This window comes from Acomys russatus, unplaced genomic scaffold (assembly GCF_903995435.1).
Source record: "Acomys russatus unplaced genomic scaffold, mAcoRus1.1, whole genome shotgun sequence".
Taxonomy (NCBI): Eukaryota; Metazoa; Chordata; class Mammalia; order Rodentia; family Muridae; genus Acomys; species Acomys russatus.
In genome coordinates this window covers 39,078-45,014 of record NW_026131734.1, presented here as the reverse complement: position 1 = coordinate 45,014, position 5,937 = coordinate 39,078, and positions in this window count along the sequence as shown.

Genomic DNA, 5,937 nt, shown 5'->3' with positions numbered 1-5,937 from the left:
CATCAATGGCCTCAATTCTCCAATAATAAGACACAGACTAACTGAATGGGTACGTAAACAAGACCCCCAACATTCTTCTGCATCCAAGAAACACATCTCACCCATAATGAAAGGCATTACCTCAGGGTAAAAGGTTGGAAAAAAATATTCCAAGCAAATGGTCACAAGAAGCAAGCAGGTGTAGCATTTTTAGTATCGAACAAAATAGACTTTCAACCAAATTAATCAAAAGGGATGAGGAAGGACACTTCATACTCATCAAAGGTAAAGTCAACCAAGATGACATCACATTCTGAACATCTATGCTCCCAATACAAGGGCACCCACATATGTAAAAGATCTCCTAAACAAAGCTCTTAAACCACACATCGATCCCCACACAATAATAGTGGGAGACTTCAACACCCCACTCTCACTGAAGGATAAGTCATTGAAACAGAACTAAGCCTAGAAATAACATCATTAACCAATGCCATGGGTCAAATGGATCTAACAGATATCTATAGAACCTTTCACCCAAACAAGAAAGAATACACCTTCTTCTCTGCACCCCATGGAACCTTCTCCAAATTGATCACATCGTAGGTCCCAAAGCAAGCCTCAACAGATACAAGAGGATTGAAATAATACCTTGTATCTATCAGATCACCATGCTCTTAGGCTGCAATTCAACAACAACAGAAATAACAAAAAGCCTACACGTTTGTGGAAACTAAACAAAACTCTCTGCTAAATGACACCTGGGTCAGGGAAGAAATAAAGAAAGAAATCAAGGAGTTTCTGAAATTCAATGAAATGAAGAAAACAACATTACCCAAATTTGTGGGATACATTGAAAGCAGTGCTACGAGGAAAATTCATAGCACTAAGTGCCTTTAAAAAGAAATTGGAAACATCGCACATAAGCATCTTAACAACACAACTGGAAGCCCTAGAAAAACAAAGAAGCAGAAAACACCCAAGAGGAGTAGACGCCTGGAAATAATCAAACTCAGGGCTGAAATTAACAAATTAGAAACTAAGAAAAACAGTCCAAAGAATCAACAAAACCAAAAGCTGGTTCTTTGAGAAAATCAACAAGATAGACAGACCATTAGCCAAACTAACTAAAAGGAGCAGAGAGACAGTATTGAAATCAACAAAATCAGAAATGAAAGGGAGACATAACAACAGACACTGATGAAATTCAAAGAATCATAAGATTCTACTTTGAAGGAATATACGCCACAAAATTTGAAAATCTAAGGGAAATGGACGATTTTCTTGATCAAGTTCACTTGCCAAAGTTGAATGAAGAACAGATAAACAAGTTAAATAGTCCCATTTCCCCTACATAAATAGAAGCAATCATCGATGGTCTCCCAACCAAAAAAAGCCAGGGCCAGATGGTTTCAGTGCAGAATTCTACCAGACCTTTAAGGGCGAGCTAATACCGGATACTCTTCAAGCTACTCCAAAAGATAGAAATGGATGGAAAATTACCAAATTCATTCTATGAGGCCATAGTCTCATTGATACCTAAACCTCACAAAGACTCAACAAAGAAAGAGAATTTCAGACCAATTTCTCTTATGAACATAGATGCAAAAATACTAAATAAAATACTTGCAAAACGAATACAGGAGCACATCAAAGATATCATTCATCATGACCAAGTAGGCTTCATTCCAGGCATGCAGGGATGGTTTAATATACGGAAATCCATCAATGTAATCACCATATGAACAAACTGAAAATAAAAACCACATGATCATCTCCTTGGATGCAGAGAAAGCATTTGATAAAATTCAACACCCATTCATGTTTAAAGTTTTAGAGAGATCAGGGATACAAGGCACTTTCCTCAACATAATAGAGGCTATATACAGCAAGCCGATAGCCAAAATCAAAGTAAATGGTGAGATACTCAAGGAAATTCCTCTCAAATCGGGAACAAGGCAAGGCTGCCCACTCTCTCCATATCTCTTCAATATAGTACTCGACGTTCTAGCCAGAGCAATAAGACAACAAAAGGAGATCAAGGGTATCCAATGGGAAAGGAGGAAGTAAAATTATCCCTCTTTGCAGATGATATGATAGTGTACATAAGTGACCCTCAAAACTCCACCAGAGAACTCCCTAAGCTGATAAACACCTTCAGCAAATTGGCTGGATACAAAATTAACTCAAAAAAGTCTGTAGCCTTCCTATACACAAATGACAAGCTTGCAGAGGAAGAAAATTAGGAAAACCACACCCTTCACATTAGCCACAAGCAATATAAAATATCTAGGAGTTACCCTAACTAAGCAAGTGAAGGACTTGTATGAAAAAATTTCAAAACTCTGAAGAAAGAGATTGAAGATGACCTGAGAAGATGGCGTGATCTTCTTGCTCATGGATCGGGAGAATTAACATAGTAAAAATGGCCATCCTACCAAAAGCAATCTACAGATTCAATGCAATCCCTATCAAAATAACTACACAATTTTTTAAAGACATTGAAAGTTCAATTCTGAACTTCATATGGAAAAACAAAAAACCCAGAATAGCTAAAACAATCTTGTACAATAAAAGATGCTCCGGAGGAATCTCCATACCTGATCTCAAACTGTACTATAAAGCAATAGTACTAAAACAGCATGGTACTGGCACAGCAACAGGCTGGTTGATCAGTGGAATCGAATCGAAGACCCAGATATGAATCCACACACATATGGTCACTTGATTTTTGACAAAAAGCCAAATCCATTCAATGGAAAAAGGATAGCATCTTCAACAAATGGTGCTGGTCTAACTGGAGGTCTATGTGTAAAAAAATGAATCTGGACCCATATTTGTCACCTTGCAACAAAACTCAAATCCAAGTGGATTAAAGACCTCAACACAAACCAGAGACACTAAGCCACTTAGAAGAAACAGTGGGAAAGAGCTGGAACATATTGGCACAGGAGACAACTTCCTGACCAGAACACCAACGGCCCAGGCCTTAATGTAAACCATAATAAATGGGACCTCATGAGGCTGAGAAGCTTCTGTAAGGCAGGAGACACTGTCAAGGAGAACAAAGCGACAGCCTACAGACTGGGAAAAATCTCACCAAACCCTTACATCTGACAAAGGTCTAATATCCAAAATATATAAAGAACTCAAGAAATTAAAAACACCACCAAACCGAATAACCCAATTGAGAAATGGGGCTTGGAACTAAACAGAGAATTCTCAAAAGAGGAGTATCAAATGCTGAGAAACACTTAAAGAAATGCTCAACCTCCTTAGTCATCAGGGAAATGCAAATCAAAACAACTCTGAGATTCCATCTTACACCCATCAGAATGGCTTAAGATCAAAAATTCAAGTGACAACACATGCTGGCGAGGATGTAGGGAGAGAGGAACACTCCTTCATTGCTGGTGGGAATTGCAAACTAGTACAGCCACTTTGGAAATCTATCTGGTGCTATCTCAGAAAAATGGAATAGGGCTTCCTCAAGACCCAGCTATTCCACTCCTTGGAATATACCCAGAAGATGCTCCAGCACACAACAAGAAAATTTGCTCAACCATGTTCATAGCAGCCTTATCATAATAGCCAGAACATGGAAACAGCCTAAGTGTCCCTCAGTAGAGAGTGGATAAAGAACTGTGGTACATATACACTATGGAATACTACTCAGTATTAAAAACAAGGAATTCCCGAAATTTGTGGATAAATGATTGAGCTAGAAATGATCATAATGAGTGAGTTAACCCAGAAGCAGAAGAAAGAATCAAATGGTATATACTCACTTATATCTGCATACTAGCCCAAGGGGCATGTCCCACGAAAGCCTTCACTTACCAGGAAACTGGGACAGAGGGGAAGGCATCCTATAGGGACTCTAACTGAGAGGACGCATGGGAGAACAGCAAAATAAAAGGATCCAGAGGGTCCTAGAAATCTACAAGTAGAAAACAATATGATAGGCAGATTTGGGCCCAGGGGTCCCGCTCAAACTAAGGCACCAGCCAAGGACAATACAGGAGGTAACCTTTAACCCCCTTCCCAGATCTAGCCAATGGTCAGAATATTCTCCACAGTTGAGTGGAGAGTGTGATACGACTTTCTCACGTACTCTGGTGCCTCACATTTGACCATGTCCCCTGGAGGGGAGACCTGGTGGCACTCAGAGAAGGACAGCAAGTAGCCAAGAAGAGACTTGATACCCTATGAGAATACATAGGGGGACGTAATCCCCCTCAGGAACAGTCATAGGGGAGGGGAATATGGGAAAAATGGGGGGGGGGAGTAAGGGGAGGGATACAAGGGATGGGATAAACAATTGAAGATGTAACAGAAAAATTAATAAAAAAAAAAAAGATGTTTCTGGCTGTGGAGTCTGCTGTCCAGTCTCTCCTGTATCCCTATTATTCGCAAGTTTCACTCTTTTCAGTGGTTTTTAGTTATGAATGGTCTGTGTTAGGAACTTTTCAGATTTACATTTCCCTGAATGGTTGTTTCCAGTTCTGTGATTGTATCTTCAAGTCCCGATATTCGTTCTTCCATTTCTTGCAATCTGTTAGATAAGGCCACCTCTGAGATGCTTGCTTTCCTCTTTGCAGACCCTTGATCACGTTTTTCTTCTTGTGTGTTCCTGCATCATAGCTTCCATTTTTATCTTCATGTCTTGGACTGTTTTAATGATTTCCATCATCTGGTTATTTATATTTTTCTGAAATTCTTCAAGTGCCTCTTTATATGACTCTTGTAACTCTTCAGCCCTCTTGTTTGCCTCCTCCTGCATTTGTTTACAGATTTTATTTGTTTCTTCCATTATCATCTTCTTTACTAAGGACTTGAGGTCATTTTCTTGCCTGTCCATTGCTGTTAGCTTCTCTAGATTGTTTTCATTGGGAATGTTGGGATCCGGAGATGCCAAACTGTTTTGGTTTTTGATAGCATTCTTACGCTGTCCTCTAGTCATTTTTGATGGCTCTGATGTTGGAAGTATTTTGTAGTGACCTTTTGCTGGTTGAGAGTGGTTAATTGATGACTGATTATAGGTCAGGTGCTCTTGCCTGTGGGGATCAGGGGGTATTTTTGTGGAACAGGTAGGTGATCCGGTTTCACTCCTGGTGATTTTCCTCTGCCCCCTGGGCTCCAGGCTGAGCCAGCCAAGCAGATATCTGTTTGGACTTTACTGCTGTAATTCAGATCAGCAGTCTTGAGACCTAGAATAAGGTCTGCACACAACGTTCTGGCTGAGTAGGTTGATCCCAGCTGCCTGTCCTTCCTGTGGCTTTGTAGTCAAGACCCCAGGTTAGATCAGATCTTCTGGGGTTGTAGCTGTCTTTTAGCTCTGCCTCTATACCCTGTAGTAGTGCCCAACCTCTCCCAGTACTATATGCCTGGAGGGAACACGGTCGCTCTTGGTCAGCAATTAGGCACTGCAAGCAAGACCCTCTTTTTCATCTCCAATAATGTGAGAGTGCCTGCCTTGCTCAGGCCAGGATCTCCACTGGACTCTCTCATTCACGGAGCAGGGAGCGCAGTGCCAGGCCTTGTGGCTGGGCAGTTAGTAAGACTGGCTCTGCAGAGCTCTGCGGCCGCTCGCGGAACCAAATCTTCCGCCGGGGTATGTTGGTCCCCTCACACTCTCGGTCAGAAATTAGACTCTGCAAACACGACCCATCCACGTCTCATCTCCCGATAATGTGAGAGTGCCTGCCTTGCTCAGGCCAGGATCTCTCGCTGGGCTCACTTGTTGGGAAGCAGGGAGCACAGGGCCAGCTCAGCTGGTCTCTCTCATTCGGGGAGCAGGGAGTGCAGGGCCAGGGCCTTGCAGCTGGGCGGTTAGTAAGACTGACGTTTGCAGCACTCTGGTGGCCGCTTGCAGAACCAAATCTTCCTACTGGGGTATGCGGTCCTTTCACAATCTAGGACAGCAATTAGACTCTGCAAACACGACCCATCCACTTC